The sequence below is a fragment of the Rattus rattus genome, chromosome 5 (assembly GCF_011064425.1).
Source record: "Rattus rattus isolate New Zealand chromosome 5, Rrattus_CSIRO_v1, whole genome shotgun sequence".
NCBI lineage: Eukaryota > Metazoa > Chordata > Mammalia > Rodentia > Muridae > Rattus > Rattus rattus.
The window spans coordinates 133,681,192-133,700,576 of NC_046158.1; positions in this window are offsets into that span (position 1 = coordinate 133,681,192).

Genomic DNA, 19,385 nt, shown 5'->3' on the forward strand with positions numbered 1-19,385 from the left:
TGTGTGAGTATATGTGTGTGTGTATGTGTGAGTATATGTGTGTGTATGTGTGTGTATATGTGTGTATATGTGTGTGTGTATGTGTGAGTATATGTGTGTGTGTATGTGTGTGTGTGTATGTGTGTGTATATGTGTGTGTGTGTGTGTGTGTGTGGTGTGTGTGTGTGTGTGTGTGTGTTTTCATCCAGGAACCCAGAACATTGGGGGGGTAGCGAGCTGCACAGGTCATTGAGTAGAGGTTAATTGGCAATCACGACAACCAACAACTAACAATCATCTGTCATTAATATCTCTCGACATCAATGAACTCAATTCACCAATAAAAAGACACAAACTGGGGTTGGGGATTTAGCTCAGTGGTAGAGCGCTTGCCTAGGAAGCGCAAGGCCCTGGGTTTGGTCCCCAGCTCCGAAAAAAAGAACCTAAAAAAAAAAAAAAGACACAAACTAACAGACTGGATGGGTAAACAGGATCCATCACTCTGATGCATTCAGAAAACCACACACCTCAGCAACAAAGGTAGAGAAAGGGGCTTGAAAGAGGTTTTCCAAGCTCACAAACCCAAGAAACAAGCTGGATTCACCATTGTAATATCCAATAAAATAGACTATCAACAAAAGGTAATCAAAAGAGATAGGGAAGGACACTTCATACTCATCCATAAAGATGGCACCTGAATTCTGAACATCTATGCCCCAAATGCAAAGGCACCCACATTCATAAAAGAAACTTTAATAAAGCTCAAATCACACACTGAACCACACAAAAATAGTGGGAGACTTCAACACCCCACTCTCACAATGGACAGGTCATTGAAACAGAAACTAAACAGAGACACAGTGAAAATAACAGAAGTAAGAGCCTGATAGCGGTACAAACCGTGCAAAAAAGGCTTCATGTGTACCAGGTCAGTAAGTGCAGTCCTAGCCGTGTGACCCTGAGGGAAAAGCCAAGACAGTAGTGGCTTGGAGGATATTCCAAATAGTGAAATGCCTGTCTCCTAGCACTCTATTTAGAGAGAGGGGAGGGGAAGGGAGTGGAGGGAAGGGGAGAGAGGGGGGGGGAGGAGGAGGAGGAGGAGGAGGAGGAGGAGGAGGAGGAGGAGGAGGAGGAGGAGGAGGGAAAAGGGAAGGGAGAAGAAACACTAGGTAGTAAAAGCTTATACCCCTAGGTCTGTGGAGACAGACGTTTTGATCCCTAAGGATTTCTGAGTACTTAGACTGCTTTACTTGCTATATTCCAGGCCCATGTGAGACTTCCAAGAAAAAAAAATTTAAGATTCATTAATTGAACCTCAGGAACTACATTCAAAGTTCTCCTCTGACCTAAACACAAATGCACATAATTACACAAGTACCACATATTCACATGAACCTGTATGTACATGAACACTTAAACATACATGCACATAAACAAACGAACAAACAAAAAAACCAGAAAGGCAAAGGTGCTGAGTCAATAAAGGTAAACTAGAAAATGCCAAGAACTCATAAATGTGCACAAAGTGACCCCTGGAAATATAACTGACAGTAGACTTCTATACTAGGCTCAGTGTCTGGGTACCATTTCTGCCATGAGACCAGATAGAATGATCTTATGGAAGCATTTTCTCAGTTGAGGCTTCTTCATTTCTAATGACACAAGCTTGTGTCAAATTGAAATGAAACTAGCCAGGGATGCAGGTATGGTTCAATATATGAAAATCATCAACAAAATCTACTATATAAGCAAACTGAATGAAAAAGATTACATGATCATCTCATTAGATGCTGAGAAAGCCTTCAACAAAACCCAACACCCTTTCATGTTGAAAATCTTGGAGAGATCAGGGATTCAAGGCACAACCCTAAACACAATAAAAGCAATATACAGCAAGCCAATAACAAACCTCAAATTAAATGGACAGAAACTTGAAGCAATCACACTAAAATCAGGGACAAGACAAAACTGCCCACTCTCTCCCTATCTAATCAATATAGTACTCAAAAAAAAAGTGCTAACTAGAACAATAAGACAACAAAAGATACAAGGGGATACAAATTGGAAACAAGAAGTCAGGTATAACTATTTGCTGATGATATATAGTATCATCATATTATGATAGTATACATAAGCAATCCCAAAATTTCTATCAGAAAACTCCTACAGCTGATAAACAAGTTCAGCAAAGTGGCCAGACATAAAATTAACTCAAAGAAATAATTAGACATACTTTATACAAATGAGAAAGAAATTAAAGAACCAACACCCTTTTCAATAGCCACAAACAATATAAAATACCTTGGTGTAACTTTAACCAAGCAAGTTAAAGATCTGTATGACGATAACTTCAAGTTGCTGAAGAAAGAAATTGAAGATGTCAGATATGGACAGATCTCTCATGCTCATGGATCAGTAGGATTAACATAGTAAAAACAACCATCTTAACAAAAGCAATCTATAAATTCAATGCAATTCCCATCAAGATTCCAACACAATTTATTTTTACAGACTTTCAAAGAGCAATTCTCCACTTCATTTGGAAAAACAAAAAACCCAGGATAGCAAAAACTATTCTGAACAATAAAAGAACTACTCAGGGAATCACCGTCTATGACCTCAAGCCGTACTACAGAGCCAAAAGTGATTAAAAAAAACTACATGGTATTGGTACAGAAACAGAGAGGTTGATCAATGAAATAGAATCAAAGACCCAGAAATAAACCCCCCACACCTATGTACACTTGATTTTTGACAAAGAAGCCAAAACCATACAATGGAAAAAAAAAAAGTATCTTCAGCAAATGGTACTGGACTAACTGATGGTCTGCAGGTAGAAGAATGCAAATAGACCCATATTTCTCAACATGCACAAAACTCAAGTCCAAGTGGATGAAGGACCTCAACATAAAACCAGATACACTGAACCTAATAGAAGAGAAAATGGGGAATAGCCTTGAATGCATTGATACAGGAGACAAATTCCTAAACAGAACACAAATGCCTCGGGCTCTAAGATTAACAATTGATTATTGGCTATTGTTGATTGTGCTCTTTTTATTTTTATGCAAAACATTTTTATTAGATATTTCATGTATTTACACTTTGGTTGGTTTACATTTGGGTTTGATTGGTTGATATTGTTTTTCCTATGGGGTTGCAAACCCCTTCAGCTCCTTTAGTCCTTTTTCTAGTTCCTCCATTGGGATCCCAGTGCTCAGTCTGATGGTTAGCTGCAAGCGTGCTCATCTGTATCAGTAAGGCACTGGCAGAATCTCTTAGAAGACATCCGTATCAGGCTCCTGTCAGCAAGCACTTCTTGGCACCCAGCAATAGTGACTGAGTCTGGTGGCTACATAGCGGATGGATCCTCAGGTGGGGCAGTCTCTGGATGCCCCTGCTCCACTCTTTATCCCTGTATTTCCTCCCGTGAGTATTTTGTTCTCCCTTCTAAGAAGGAATGAAGCATCCACATATTTGTCTTCCTTCTTCCTGAGTTTTATATGGTCTGTGAATTGTTTCTTGGGCATTCCGAGGTTTTGGGATAGTATCCACTTATCAGTGGGTGCATATCGTGTTATGTTCTTTTGTGACTGGGTTACCTCACATAAAATGATATTTTCTAGTTCCATTCATTTGCCTAAGAATTTCATGTAGTCATTGTTTTCAGCTGAGTAGTACTCTGTTGTATAAATGTACCACATTTTCTGTATCCATTCCTTTGTTGAAGGACATCTGGGTTCTTTCCAGCTTCTGGCTATTACAAATAAGGCTGCTATGAACATAGTGTAGCATGTGTCCTTGTTATATGTTGCAGCATCTTTTGGCTGTATGCCCAGGAGTGGCATAGCTGGGTCCTCAGGTAGTACTATGTCCAACTTTGCCAGACTGATTTCCAGAGTGGTTGTACCAGCTTGCAGTCCCACCAACAATGGAGGAGTGTTCCTCTTTCTCCACATCTTCACCAGCATCTGCTGTCACCTGAGTTTTTGAACTTAGCCATTTTGAATGGTATGAGGTCGTTTTGATTTGCATTTCCCTGATGACTAAGGATGTTGAACATTTCTTTAGGTGCTTCTCAGCCATTTGGTATTCTTCAGTTGAGAATTCTTCGTTTAGCTCTATACCCCATTTTTAGTAGGATTATTTGATTCTCTGGAGTCTAATTTCTTGAGTTCTTTGTATATATTAGATATTAGCCCTCTATCAGATGGATGTAGGATGAGTAAAGATCTTTTCCCAGTCCTTTGGTTGCCATTTTGTCCTAATGACAGTGTCTTTTGCCTCACAGAAGCTTTGCAAATTTATGAGGTCCCATTTGTAGATTCTTGATCCTAGAGCATAAGCCATTAATGTTCAGTTCAGGAAATTTTCCTCTGTGCCTATGTGTTCAAGGTTCTTCCCCACTTTCTCTTCTATTAGTTTCAGAGTATCAGGGGTTTTTTTTTCCTTTTCTTTCTTTCGGAGCTGGGGACCGAACCCAGGGCCTTGCGCTTGCTAGGCAAGTGCTCTACCACTGAGCTAAATCCCCAACCCCCTTTTTTTTTTCTTTTTGAATTATTTATTTTCTGATACGAGTACACTGTAGCTGTCTCCAGACATACCAGAAGAGATGGCTGTAAGCCACCATGTGGTTGCTGGGATTTGAACTCAGGACCTCTAGAAGAGTAGTCAGTGTTCTTAACTGCTGAGCCATCTCTCCAGCCCCCAGAGTATCAGTTTTTATGTGGTGGTCTTCGATCCACTTGGACTTGAGCTTTGTACAAGGAGATAAAAATGGATCGATTTGCATTCTTCTACATGTTGATCTCCAGTTGAACCAGCACCACTTGTTGAAAATGCTGTCTTTTTTCCACTGGGTGGTTTTAGCCCCTTTGTCAAAGATCAAATGACCATAAGTGTGTAGGTTCATTTCTGAGTCTTCTATTCTATTCCACTGGTCTATCTGCCTGTCTCTGTACCAATACCATGCAGTTTTTAACCAAGACTGCTTTGTAATACAGCTTAAGGTCAGGGATAGTGATTCCCCAAGAAGTTCTTTTATTGTTGAGAATAGTTTTCACTATCCAGGGTTTTTTGTTATTCCAAATGAATTTGCAAATTGCTCTAACTCTATAAAAAATTGAGTTGGAATTTTGATGGGGACTGCATTGAATCTGTAGATGCTTTCAGCAAGATGGACCTTTTTACTATATTAATCCTTCCAATCCAGGAGCATGAGAAACCTTCCCATCTTCTGAGATCTTCTATTTCTTTCTTCAGAGACTTGAAGTTCTTATCATACAGATCTTTCTCTTGCTTGGTTGGAGTCACACCAAGGTATTTTATATTATTTGTGACTATTGTGAAGGGTGTCTTTTCCCTAATTTCTTTCTCACCGTTTATCCTTTGAGTAGAGGAAGGCTACTGATTTGTTTGAGTTAATTTTATATCCAGCCACTTTGCTGAAGTTGTTTATCAGGTTTAGAAGTTCTCTGGTGGAATTTCTGGGGTCACTTAAGTATACTATAATATCATCTGCAAATAGTGATATTTTGACTTCTTCCTTTCAAATTTGTATCCCTTTGACCTCCTTTTGTTGTCTAATTGCTCTAGCTAGGACTTCGAGTACTATATTGAAAAGGCAGGGAAAGAGTGGGAAGCCTTGTCTAGTCCCTGATTTTAGTGGGATTGCTTCAAGTTTCTCTCCATTTAGTTTGATGTTGGCTACTGGTTTGCTATATATTGCTTTTACTATGTTTAGGTATGGGCCTTGAATTCCTGATCTTTTTTTTTTCTGATCTTTTCAAGACTTTTATTATGAAGGGCTGTAGAATTTTGTCAAATGCTTTCTCAACATCTAATGAGATGATCGTGTGGTGTTTTTTCTTTCAGTTTGTTTATATAATGGATTACATTGATGGATTTCCATGTATTGAACCATCCCTGCATGCCTGGATGAATCCTACTTTATCATGGTGAATGATCACTTTGATGTGTTCTTGGATTTGGTTTGCGAAAATTTTATTGAGTATTTTTGCATCGATATTCATGAAGAAAATTGGTCTTAAGTTCTCTTTGTAGGGTCTTTGTGTGATTTAGATATAAGCATAATTGTGGCTTCAAAGAATGAATTGGGTAATGTTCCTTCTGTTTCTATTTTGTGGAATAGTTTAAAGAGTATTAGTATTAGGTCTTCTATGAAGGCCACTAAACCCATCTGGTCCTGGGTTTTTTGTTTGTTTGTTTTTTGGGTTTTTTTGTTTGTTTGTTTTTTTGGTTGGGAGACTTTTAAAGACTGCTTCTATTTCTTTAGGGGTTATGGGACTGTTCAGATGGTTTATCTGATCCCAATTTAACTTTGGCACCTGGTATTTGTCTAGAAAATTGTCCATTTCCTCCAGATTTTCCAGTTTTGTTGAGTATAGTTTTTGTAGTAGGATCTGATAATTTTTCTTGAATTTCCTCAGTTTCTGTTGCTATATCTCCCTTTTCATTTCTGATTTTGTTCATTTGGATACTGTCTCTATGCCCTCTGGTTTGTCTGGCTAAGGGTTTATCTATCTTGTTGATTTTCTCAAAGAACCAGCTCCTGGTTTTGTTGATTTTTTTGTATAGTTTTTTTGTTTGTTTGTTTGTTTGTTTCAACTTGGTTGATTTCAGCCCTGAGTTTGATTATTTCCTGCTATCTATTTCTCTTGGGTGCATTTGCTTCTTTTTGTTCTAGAGCTTTTAGGTGTGTTGTCAAGCTGCTAGTGTATGCTCTCTCCAGTTTCTTTTTGAAGGCACTTAGAGCTATGAGCTTTCCTTTTAGCATTGCTTTCACTGTGTCCTATAAGTTTGGTTGTGTTGTGTTTTCATTTTCATTAAATTCTAAAAAGTCTTTAATTTCTTTATTTCTTCCTTGACCAAGTTGTCATTGAGTAGAGTGTTGTTCAGTCCTCATGTGTATGTGGACTTTCTGTTGTCTTTGTTGTTATTGAAGGCCAGACTTAATCCATGGTGATCTGATAGGATACGTGGGATTATTTTAATCTTCTTGTATCTGTTGAGGCCTATTTGTGACTGATTATATGGTCAATTTTGGAGAAGGTACCATGAGGTGCTGAGAAGAAGGTATATTCTTTTGTTTTAGGATGAAATGTTCTATAGACATCTGTTAAATTCATTTGGTTCATAACTTCTTTTCGTTTCTCTATGTCTCTGTTTAATTTCTGTTTCCATGATCTGTCCATTGCTGAGAGTGGGGTGTTGAAATCTCCCACTATTATTGTGTGTAATGCAATGTATGCTTTGAGCTTTACTAAGTTTCTTTTGAATGTGGGTGCCCTTGCATTTGGAACACAGATGTTCAGAATTGAAAGTTCATCTTGATAGATTTTTCCTTTGATGAATATTTAGTGTCCTTCCTTATCTTTTTTGATAACTCTTGGTTGAAAGTTGATTTTATTCAATATTAGAATGGCTAGCTACTCCAGCTGGTTTCTTTGGACCATTTGCTTGGAATTTTTTTTTTCCAGCCTTTTACTCTGAGGTAGTCTATCTTTGACACTGAGGTAAGTTTCCTGTATGCAGCAAAATGCTATGTATCCAGTCTGTAAGTCTATGTCTTTTTAATGGGGAATTGAGTCCATTGATGTTAAGAGATATTAAGGAATAGTGACTGTTGTTTGCTGTTATTTTTGTTGTTAGAGGTGGGAATATGTTTGTGTGACTATCTTCTTTTGGGTTTGTTGCTTTTTCTAGGGTGTAGTTTCCTTCCTTGTGTTGGAGTTTCCCACCTATTATCCTTTGTAGGATTTGTGGAAAGATATTGTGTAAATTTGGTTTTGTCATGGAAAAAGAGGCCACTTTTTCTCATTCTTTGAAATAGGGTATCTAAGTGCCCTCAAATTGGCTAGTAGTCCCAGCTAGCCTTGGGCTCCTGGTACTTATACCCTGCTTCCCAAGTACTAGGAACACAAGCATGTGCTACCATGTCCAATTTAAGGCCACATTTCTACTTTCTGTTTATCTGAAATGTTCAGATAAGCAACCCATGTAGACACAAAGTACATAACTCTGTTAACCAAGGGTTTGGAGTGGCTGCTAACAGGGACAAGGTTTCTTTCTGGAGTCTGGAAAATGTTCTCAACAAACAATGATGGTTGAAGCTTCTTTTGAATAGGTTACAAATGTATACACCAAATTGCATACATCAAAATGGTGAACCCATCCCACAAAGTTGTTCTTAGATCTCCAGATGCCTTCTATAATGTGCATACTCACATATGATTACACACATATGCATACATGCATACAAACATATATGCACATGCAGTATTCTATTTCAGAGGAGAAAGAGGAGTTAAGGGTATATCTTTTCTTTTTTTTTTTTTTTTTTTTTTTTTTTTTTTGGAGCTGGGGACCAACCCAGGGCCTTGTGCTTGCTAGGGCAAGCGCTCTACCACTGAGCTAAATCCCCAACCCCGTTAAGGGTATATCTTAATGACTTGTGGTTAGCACACATGAGGCCCTGAGTTCAATCTCCAGGACCAAAAAAAGATAGAAAGAAGAAAGAGGAAGGGAGGAAAGGGAGAAGCAAGGCAGGGAAGAGACTATCTGGCTATACAGGTGCCATCAATTTCACAGATTTCAAACAAAAAATATTATCCAGGACAAAGAAAGTCATTCTAAACTAATAATAATAGCCAATTAACCACAGGAACATCTGAATCCTGTTATTCCACCTAGGCAAGGAGCTTCAAAGTATTTGAGACAAAATTTGATAGCAACTGCATCAGAAAACACAAACTCACAAGGAATTTAATAATTCTTCAGTCAACAGAACAACTTGGAGGATTAAAAGTATATTAGAGCTTTGGACAGCAGCCTGAATTAATTGACATTTGTGAAATTCTTGTCTTAGTTACTGTTCTTGTGCTGTGAAGAAGTAGGTGAACAGATGCAATTTAAGAGAGAGAGGTTTGTTTGCCTTGGCTCATTGTTCCTGGTGGGGAAGTCACAGCAGCAGACATGTGGAGTAAGTAGAAGACCAATGCTAGTGCTCTACCAGTTTTTTGCAGCCCAGGAAACAGTGCTACCCACTTTTACTGTGGGTTTTTCTACCTCAACTAAACTAAGTAATTTTCACACGTGTGTCCAGAAGCTCACCTCCTAGGTGATTCTACATCTTGTCAAGTTACTAATCAATATTTACCATCACAAGTCTTTACCCGATAACAGAATTTATATATATATATATATATATATACACACACATATTTTTTTTGTCAAGTGTGCGACAAGCATTTACCAAGACAAGCTTTATTCTGAGTCATAAGTCCAATCAAATGCAAATAATTAAAACCCATGAAATGTATAGTCTCTGATTATGGAATTAAATTGGAAATCAGGAACATGACTCAGAAAAAAATCCTCAAATATATCAAAATTTAAAAACTTAGTATTGGAGCTGGAGAGATGGTTTGGCAGTTACGAACACTGTCTGCTCTTCCAGAGATCCTGAGTTCAATTCCCAGCAACCACATGATGGCTCACAACCATCTGTAATGGGATCTGATGCCCTCTTCTGGTGTGTCTGAAGACAGCTACAGTGTACTCATATACATAAAATAAATAAATCTTGAAAAAAAAGAAAGAAAGCTTATAGGAAGGAAGAAACAAACAAACAGTATTGAGCTGGGTGTAGTAGAATATAGCTTTAATCCCAGAGGCAGGTGGATCTCTGAGTTCAAGGTCATCCTGGTCTACAGAGGGAGTTCCAGGACATTCAGGGCTATACAAAGAAACACTATCTCAAAAAGAGAGGGGGGAGGAGAGAAAAGAAAGAAATCTAGTACTACATAACCCCTGAAGCAAAGAAGAAAAGAAGCTGAGTTAAAAGGTATATTGAACTGAACTTGATGACAAACATCAGATTTATGACAGATCCTTCCTCGGCTTCCCAATTGACATCATTATAGATGTGTGCATTTTTGGAAGCACAGGGAGTTTGTAATCAGACAGACCCTGTCTGATACACTCCTTAAAAGCTGATTTAATACTTGTACCTCATCCTTAGGCATCTCTACCCCAACATCACTGGGAAGAAATGGTATTTGTAACTGGAGGTGTTTATGGCTAGGTAAGCTTCATTTTCCTGGCTTCTTGTGGTCCTGCTAGCTTACCAAAAAGGAGAAAGCCTCCCTGGCTGACACATGGGGGTACCATCCTCTTGTCAATGGAAGTTGATTTTCCCTTTCCATTCTGGTGCTTATGTTATTTAGCATGTACCTATGCCTTCACAACCAAACCACCAAAGTGAGATGCATACAGCTTTGAACTAAGACAGGAATCATGAGATTGAAGATTTGGCTCAGAGGTGAAGTGCTTATCTCCCAGATTAGCATAAAGCCCTAGGTTTGATCCCTAGCCTCAAAATAACATGATAAAAAATATGAGCAAAACAGGGAAATTCTGTAGGACATTGTCCGGTCCTTGGTGAAATGCCTGTCCTGACTGTTATTAGTATCTGTAAGTGGCGACAGATTGGAAAAGAATGCCACACCACTTGTTCTGGCTCTGGTGCTTCAGGAACATAGGAACTGTATGTAGTAGCAGCCTCACTCCTCACTCCTGGTGTACATAGTTTAGTCCTAGGCCTGCTCTCCCTCCAGCCCATCACAGCCAGACATGCCCTTGAGGTGGCTGTGGACATCTCTATCTCTGGGACCAAAGGCATTAACTCTATAAGTCAACCTAGCAGTTGCTTTCCTGAGCTGAAGGTGTGATTCTTGGTTTAAAAAAAAAAAGTGTACTTTGGTCAGAGGTCCAAGTCATCCTTGTTTTCATTACTATAGCATCAATCAGAAGTTTGAGGAGGGGCAGTTTTCTTATAGAAGATGCATGGTGAGTTAACCAAAAAAGAAAGTTGATTCCCAGCTCTGTAAATGTGCTACTGGTGTGCAGCTTTGACCTGGGCCCTCAGCCAGTGCCATACTCTGAGCAGTACTCAATGTCCCAGCCCTCCTGCAGGATACCCAGGAGGGGTGTACATAAACCCACTGGTCACGTCTTCTCCTCTGTGGTAAAGAGCTGCCCTGGTAAGAGGGATGCAGGTGGAAGAGGAGGCAGCTGCCTGGCTCACTCACAGCCCTGCACACTACTATTCTGTTCCTGGAAGGCCTTGGCTGGAAAGCTTCGAGTAGTCTGTCCAGACAGCAACTTTCTCATGTGGCCATACAGCCAAAGGACCCATTTACAGGATTTAGAGGTTATGTGTCCATGGTCTGAAACACCACAGCAGAGGACATTTCCTTAGGACACTGAAGACGAAAGTTTCCTTTGATTTGCAGTGAGCAGGTCTTCACCACCTGAGCTAAGTGGAATTCTTAAGCAGGGGAATCACAGAACAGAGCTCTCACTCAGGAGTGCCTCTGAAGTTTCTCTGTCCTCTCTATGAACTTCGTGGGGTTCTCCTTTACAACACCCCATCCAAAAGGAAGCTGCAGTCACTATTGTAAATCCTTATGTTATTAATATATTTATAGCTATATTTTGGGGTCATGTTGCAGATTATTAAAATGTTTAATAAAGTATTAGGGGAGGAAAATAAAAAGGGTTGTAAGAGTGAATCCATGATAGCTTGTCTTATCAGGTAGGAGGTTAAAGGAGAGAGTGCAAAGCACAAGAAATCACCACAGACACACAATGTCAAACCTTCCGAAGGGGAGGGGCTGGAGAGATGGTTGAATAGTTAAGTGCATTTGCCTTCTTGCAAAGGACATGGGTTCAGTCCATAGCACATGCATAGTGACTTGCAACCATCTGTAACTTTAGTTCCGTGGAGTCTGATAGAGCTCGCCATGATTTCAAACCGACTGCATCTGCAATCAACTCTAACATAAGATGCTGAGTGTTCTGTAAAGGTTTTCTTGATCAGATTATTTGAAGCAGGAAGATCTGCCCTAAATGTGAGCAACACCTTCTCGTGGCAACACAGATACAAAGACCTGGGATAAGGAAACGTTGGTTTTTGCCTGCTTGCCCTCACTCTTGTTGGCAAGTATATCTATCCTATTGCTATAATATTCCTTCCCCAATATTAGAACCTATTTCTTCGGTCTTCCAACATAGATAGAAGATCAGAAGCTACCCAGTAATTCCCCAGGCCTTCCACACCAGATTGAGACTGCTACAATCCACAGCCTGAGAACTGAGCGACCACGTGATAATCAGACTGTTCGGTTCATTATGAATTCGCTCTCTGGAACTGTAAGCCAAAATACATTCTCCCATAAGCTGCTCTTGGTCATGGTATTTTATCACAGCAACAAAAAGTAACTTAAACAGAAACTGAGATCAGAAAGTGGAGTATTGCTATGAAGAACATGACTGTTTTTTGGAGGATTGTAGATGAGTTTGGAATTTGCACTAGATAAGCAGTTAAACACTGTAAGCAGAATTTAATGGTCCATTCTAATAGGAAACCTAGAAGACTGGGAGTAATGCAGACTAGAGACACAATTCACAAGGTTTCAGAAAGAAGCAAAGACTGAATTAGCAACAGGGCTAGAGGCCATTTCTGTGATATTTTAGAAATATCTAGCTATTTTATGTCCATATATTGAGATTTATAAGGCTACATGAAGAAGTAATGGGCTAATTTCTTTGGCAGAGTAAATTTTGAGCGGTATAACACTGAGTTGTAACGTGGTCATTACTGATAAATTATATGCCAATCTACAGTAAGAAAAAAGAGCAAGTAGAACAGAAATACAAACTGTAGTGGGCGGTGCCTGGGGAAGCTTAATGTCACAGCCAAGGCATGGACTGAGAAGGACTGACTGCGAAAGACACTGAGGGGAAGGCCTCTTGCTCTGCATTGGAATAGGAAAGGTGCCACCCACATGCTGAGACCCCAGCCTCTAAGCTTCTAAACTGTGAGAGAAAGCTAAGGGGGTTCCTGCTCCTGGAGAGACTGCACACAGAAACTGCTAATGTAATTGTAATGGAACAGGGTCCGTCCCAAGCTGGCAGTCAAACATGGCAGCAGTCACATGGTCTTCCCTTTGGAGACATGAAAAGATGCAAGAGTGAAGGAATGATGGATACTGTCTCCATAGTTTTGTTCCCCCTTCCCTCTACCCTCCCCTCCCTCTCCATGTTTTTTTTAAAGATTTGTTTTATTTATTTCATATATATGAGTACACTGTTGATGTCTTCAGACACACCAGAAGGGGACATTGGATCCCATTACAGATGGCTGTGAGCCACCATGTGGTTGCTGGGATTGAACTCAGGACCTCTGGAAGAGCAGTCAGTGCTCTTAACCACTGAGCCATCTCTCCAGCCCTTCTCCATGGTTTTAAAAAGCCACTGAGGACAGGCAACAAGGAGTAATGTTGGAATCACTCTAAATACACCCTGAGAGGACACTGTGTCAGGCTATAAAAATGAAGCATGAACTGCAGAGGAGACCTCAGATTGCTGGAGATACCAAAGGCATGAGACAGACACCAGGTACAGAAGTTAAATCAGAAATGAAATACAGAAGTAAAAATTTCCTTAGGCTGACTGATCCCAGCCCACAGCTCCCTGCTCCCAAACCCCATGGGAGAGAGAGCTCATCGCCCAGACGTGTGGGCACTCCTGAGACTGCAGGGCAGGAGAGACTGCCACTCCTGCCTACCTTTGCCCACATCCCTGGCCAAGGAGGAAACTGTATAGGGCCTCTGGGAACAGGAAGATGGGGAAACTCAAGTTGTAGAAGCCCTGCGGGCCAGACTGCGCCCAGATCTAAAGGGACCCGGTCAAACAGCTCCCTGCACCCAAATCCCGTGGGAGGGAGAGCTAGACCTTCAGAGGGGCAGACACGCCTGGAAAACCAGAGGAGACTACTCTCTGCCCACATTTCTGACTCTAGAGGAAAACACCTAGCACCATCAGGGCCCCCTGTGCACAGGGACCCAGAAGTAGAGGCAGGCCTTTCTGGTTGCTGCCCTCACAGAGAGCTGAAACCCAGCCCTGAGGAGCAACTTCAGGCCCAACACCAGAGGTAAGACCAACTTTTCCGCTCCAAGTGACCTGCCTGGTGGACTCAGGACACACACCCAGAGGAACAGCTGAAAGCCAGTAGACAGGAACAACTACACACCTGAAAGGACAACACACTCTGTTTCCATAATTGGCTGAAAGAAAACAGGAAAACAGGTCTACAGCACTCCTGACACACAGGCCTCTAGGACGGTCAAGTTACTCCTAGAAATAGCAGAACAAGGTAACACCAGAGACAACCTGATGGCGAGAGGCAAGCGCAGGAATCCAAGCAACAGAAACCAAGACTACATGGCATCATCGGAGCCCAATTCTCCCACCAAAGCAAACACTGAATATACAAACACACCAGAAAAGCAAGATCTAGATTTAAAATCACATTTGATCATGATGATGGAGGACTTCAAGAAAGACATAAAGAACTCCTTTAGAGAAATGCAGGAAAACACAAGTAAACAAGAAGAAGCCCTTAGAGAGGAAACACAAAAATTCCTGAAAGAATTCCAGGAAAACACAATCAAACAGGTGAAGGAATGAAAAATGGAAATAGAAACAATAAAGAAAGCACAAAGGGAAACAACCCTGGATATAGAAAACCAAAGGAAGAGACAAGGAGCCGTAGATAGAAGCATCACCCACAGAATACAAGAGATAGAAGAGAGAATCTCAGGAGCAGAAGATTCCATAGAAATCATCGACTCAACTGTCAAAGATAATGTAAAACGGAAAAAGCTACTGGCCCAAAACATACAGGAAATCCATGACTCAATGAGAAGATCAAACCTAAGGATAAAAGGTATAGGAGAGAGTGAAGACTCCCAACTCAAAGGACCAGTAAATATCTTCAACAAAATCATAGAAGAAAACTTCCCTAACCTAAAGAAAGAGATGCCCATAGACATACAAGAAGCCTACAGAACTCCAAATAGATTGGACCAGAAGAGAAACTCCTCCCGTCACATAATAGTCAAACACCAAATGCAAAAACAAAGACAGAATATTAAAAGCAGTAAGGGAAAAAGGTCAAGTAACATATAAAGGCAGACCTATCAGAATTATACCAGACTTCTCACCAGAGATTATGAAAGCCAGAAGATCAGGAACAGATAAACCATTTAAACAACCCTATAACTCCTAAAGAAATAGAAGCAGTGATTAAAAGTCTCCCAACCTTAATAAAAAAAATAAAAAAATAAATTAAAAAAAAAAAGTCTCCCAACCAAAAAGAGCCCAGGACCAGATGGGTTCAGTGCAGAATTCTATCAGACCTTCATAGAAGACCTCCTACCAATACTATCCAAACTATTCCGCAAAATTGAAACAGATGGAGCGCTACCAAATTCCTTCTATGAAGCCACAATTACTCTTATACCTAAACCACACAATGACCCAACAAAGAAAGAGAACTTCAGACCAATTTCCTTTATAAATATTGACACAAAAGTACTCAATAAAATTCTGGCAAACTAAATCCAAGAACACATCAAAACAATCATCACTCATGATCAAGTAGGCTTCAACCCAGGTATGCAGAGATGGTTTAATATACGGAAAACCATCAATGTAATCCACTATAAAAACAAACTAAAAGATAAAAACCACATGATTATTTCATTAGATGCTGGGAAACCATTTGACAAAATTCAACACCCCTTCATGATAAAAGTCCTGGAAAGAACAGGAATTCAAGGCCCATACCTAAACATAGTAAAATATAGAGCAAACCAGTAGCTAGCATCAAACTAAATGGAGAGAAACTTGAAGCAATCCCACTAAAATCAGGGACTAGACAAGGCTGCCCACTCTCTCCCTACTTATTCAATATAGTTCTCGAAGTCCTAGCCAGAGCAATCAGACAACAAAAGGAGATCAAAGGGATACAGATAGGAAAGGAAGAAGTCAAAATATCACTATTTGCAGATGATATGATAGTATATTTAAGTGACCCCAAAAGTTCCACCAGAGAACTACTAAACCTGATAAACACCTTCAGCAAAGTGGCTGGGTATAAAATTAACTCAAGTAAATCAGTAGCCTTCCTCTACACAAAAGAGAAACAAGCCGAGAAAGAAATTAGGGAAACGACACCCTTCATAATAGATCCAAATAATATAAAATACCTCGGTGTGACTTTAACCAAGCAAGTGAAAGATCTGTATGATAAGAACTTCAAGCCTCTGAAGAAAGAAAGTGAAGAAGATCTCAGAAGATGGAAAGATCTCCCATGCTCATGGATTGGCAGGATTAATATAGTAAAAATGACCATTCTACCAAAAGCGATCTACAGATTCAATGCAATCCCCATCAAAATTCCAATCCAATTCTTCAAAGAGTTAGACAGAACAATTTGCAAATTCATCTGGAATAACAAAAAACCCAGGATAGCTAAAACTATCCTCAACAATAAAAGGACTTCCGGGGAATCACTATCCCTGAACTCAAGCAGTATTACAGAGCAATAGTGATAAAAACTGCATGGTATTGGTACAGAGACAGGCAGATAGACCAATGGAATAGAATTGAAGACCCAGAAATGAACCCACACACCTATGGTCACTTGATTTTTGACAAAGGAGCCAAAACCATCCAGTGGAAAAAAGATAGCATTTTCAGCAAATGGTGCTGGTTCAACTGGAGGTCAGCATATAGAAGAATGCAGATCGATCCATTCTTATCACCGTGTACAAAGCTTAAGTCCCAGTGGATCAAGGACCTCCACATCAAACCAAATACACTGAAACTAATAGAAGAAAAAGTGGAGAAGAATCTGGAACACATGGACACTGGAGAAAATTTCCTGAAATAAAACACCAATGGCTTATGCTCTAAGATCAAGAATCGACAAATGGGATCTCAACAATTGCAAAGCTTCTGTAAGGCAAAGGACACTGTTGTTAGGACAAAATGACAACCAACAGATTGGGAAAAGATCTTTACCAATCCTACAACTGATAGAGGGCTTATATCCAAAATATACAAAGAACTCATGAAGTTAGACTGCAGGGAGACAAATAACCTTATTAAAAAATGGGGTTCAGAGCTAAACAAAGAAGTCACAGCTGAGGAATGCCGAATGGCTGAGAAGCACCTAAGAAATGTTCAACATCTTTAGTCATAAGGGAAATGCAAATGAAAACAACCCTGAGATTCCACTTCACACCAGTGAGAATGGCTAAGATCAAAAACTCAGGTGACAGCAGATGCTGGTGAGGATGTGGAGAAAGAGGAACACTCCTCCATTGTTGGTGGGATTGCAGACTGGTACAACCATTCTGGAAATCAGTCTGGAGGTTCCTCAGAAAATTGGACATTGCACTACCTGAGGAGCCAGCTATACCTCTCTTGGGCATATACCCAAAAGATGCCCCAACATATAACAAAGACGCATGCTCCACTATGTTCATAGCAGCCTTATTTATAATAGCCAGAAGCTGGAAAGAACCCAGATGCCCTTCAACAGAGGAGTGGATACAGAAAATGTGGTACATCTACACAATGGAATATTACTCAGCTATCAAAAACAATGACTTTATGAAATTCATAGGCAAATGGATAGAACTGGAAAATATCATCCTGAGTGAGGTAACCCAATCACAGAAAAACACACATGGTATGCACTCATTGATAAGTGGCTATTAGCCCAGATGCTCAAATTACCCTAGATGCACAGAACACATGAAACTCAAGAAGGATGACCAAAATGCAGATGCTTCACTCCTTCTTTAATAGGGGAAAAAGAATACCCTTGGGAGGGGATAGGGAGGCAAAGTTTAGAACAGAGGCTGAAGGAACGCCCATTCAGAGCCTGCCCCACATGTGGCCCATACATATACAGCCACCAAAATAGATAAAATGGATGAAGCAAAGAAGTGCAGGCTGACAGGAACCAGATGTAGATCTCTCCTGAGAGACCCAGCCAGAATACAGCAAATACATAGGTGAATGCCAGCAGCCAACCACTGAACTGAGAACGGGAACCCCGTTGAAGGAATCAGAGAAAGGACTGGAAGAGCTTGAAGGGGCTTGAGACCCCATGTGAACAACAATGCCAACCAACCAGAGCTTCCAGGGACTAAGCCACTACCCAAAGACTATACATGCACTGACCCTGGACTCCAACCTCATAGGTAGCAATGAATAGCCTAGTAAGAGCACCAGTGGAAGGGGAAGCCCTTGGTCCTGCCAAGGCTGGACTCCCAGTAACAGGGATTCTTGTGGGGATGGTGGTAATAGGGGGAGGACTGGGAGGGGAACATCCATATAAAAGGGGAGGGGGAGAGGTTAGGGGGATGTTGGCATGGAAACTGGGAAAGGGAATAACATTTGAAGTGTAAATAAGAAATACCCAATTTAATAAAGATGGAGAAAAAAAAAAAGAAAAAATTTCCCTAGACTTAAACATATATAATAAAGAAAAAGGAGTAAGAAAGCAAATTTCCCAAACAACTGTCACTGATGTCTAACTTTGAGCTGTGGAAGCAAAACACACCCCATTTACACAACTAATTCTTACACAAAATTTACACAGTAAATTCCTAAGGAATGGGGAATCGTCTTTTAAATTGTGAGTGGCTTAAAAGGTAGAAAAGAATGCCATTATAAGCACACTTAGGCTATCTTAGAATATTTAGATAGGGATGAAGCACATTTGTGGGACTTTGGCTAGTCAGAAACTAAGCAACCAATGCTCCTATTTAAAACCTGTCAATAGTTTCTCAGACTGAAGATACCTGTGGGCCATCTTTGAGTTAATCAGACTTATTTGTATAAGAATCATTTAAAGCTTCATATTAGTGCTATAAATTTAATTCTTTTTTTTTTTTTTTTTTTTTCGGGGCTGGGGACCTAACCCAGGACCTTGCGCTTCCTAGGCAAGCGCTCTACCACTGAGCCAAATCCCCAACCCCGGTGCTATAAATTTAAAGTGAAGACTTTTCTAGTGTTTCCTTTATAAAACTGCACCCTTTATCTTTCTGGCAGATACCAAGTCTCTTTGGTGGCTGGAGTAAAATCCGGAGCAAGAGTGATAGTTTGTAAAGAGAGCTGTTTTGTAAAGAGAGCTGGTTCAGCACTACATGTGACCAAGAGTAGAGGCCAGTTCTGATCTAACAACTCTTTAAGATGAACACTGAAATAAAACCAGCTGTCCAGAGATAAACCAGCACTGTCCCATGAACTAACATGCTCGTCAGCAGAGTGAAACAGATCACAGCCAGACACAATTAACAGTTCAGTATGCCCAAATATACAGTCTGTTCCAGCAGCAAATTTTTCCAGGACTATTTCCATTTGGTAAGAGCTTACAGTGAACCAGGGATACAGTTCAGTTTATGAGAATTATTTGCTCAGCATGCATCAAGCTCTAGATGTGATCCCAGATGTGCACACAT